The sequence below is a fragment of the Brassica rapa genome, unplaced genomic scaffold (assembly GCF_000309985.2).
Source record: "Brassica rapa cultivar Chiifu-401-42 unplaced genomic scaffold, CAAS_Brap_v3.01 Scaffold0179, whole genome shotgun sequence".
In the NCBI taxonomy this organism is placed as follows: Eukaryota; Viridiplantae; Streptophyta; class Magnoliopsida; order Brassicales; family Brassicaceae; genus Brassica; species Brassica rapa.
In genome coordinates this window covers 55,416-55,977 of record NW_022610123.1, presented here as the reverse complement: position 1 = coordinate 55,977, position 562 = coordinate 55,416, and the positions used below count along the sequence as shown (strand labels likewise).

The window sequence follows — 562 nt, the reverse complement described above, 5'->3', positions numbered from 1 at the left end:
TTCGTCCATCTGTTCATTCCCGATAGAGGCTACAGACTTCTTCCGTTCAGAGTCAGTGTTTTTGGTGCTGCTGCTGTTAGCAAGATTTTCGATAAGTCTCACAGCTTCCAACGGATTCCGAGTAGTGAAGTTCCCTTCACTCGCCATATCAAGGGCCATTTGATACTGTAAGGCGAGACCTCGGAAGAAAGTGCTTAGAAGCTGCACTTCGTTAAATCCGTGGTGTGGACAGTCTCGCTGGAAGAACCTAAATCTAATCCACACATCTTTGAAGGACTCTCCAGCCTTCTGCGAGAATGTGGAAATTTTGTTCCAAAGTTCTTCAGCGCGCGCCTCATCGAAGAAGTTTTGTAAGAAAGCATTCTTGATGTCGCTCCAGGATGTTAAAGATCCTGTGGGTTGCTGCCTAAGCCAGTGCATCGCTTCTCCATTCAGTGTGTATCTGAAGAGCTTGCACAGCAGGTAATATTCGGGGACTCCTTCCATCCGAATGGCAGGGATTAGATCCTCGAACCTTTCCAAATGGTCCATAGGATGCTCGTGCGGTAACCCAGAGTAGGGT

General features: G+C 47.7%; 1 non-coding gene across 1 annotated transcript; it reads left to right on the top strand.

The window, feature by feature from the left end:
- Positions 1–214: 214 nt before the first annotated feature.
- Positions 215–321, top strand: LOC117129824. The gene has a single exon (XR_004453377.1). It is a non-coding gene; the product is annotated as a small nucleolar RNA R71 (small nucleolar RNA).
- The last annotated feature ends 241 nt before the right edge of the window (positions 322–562 follow it).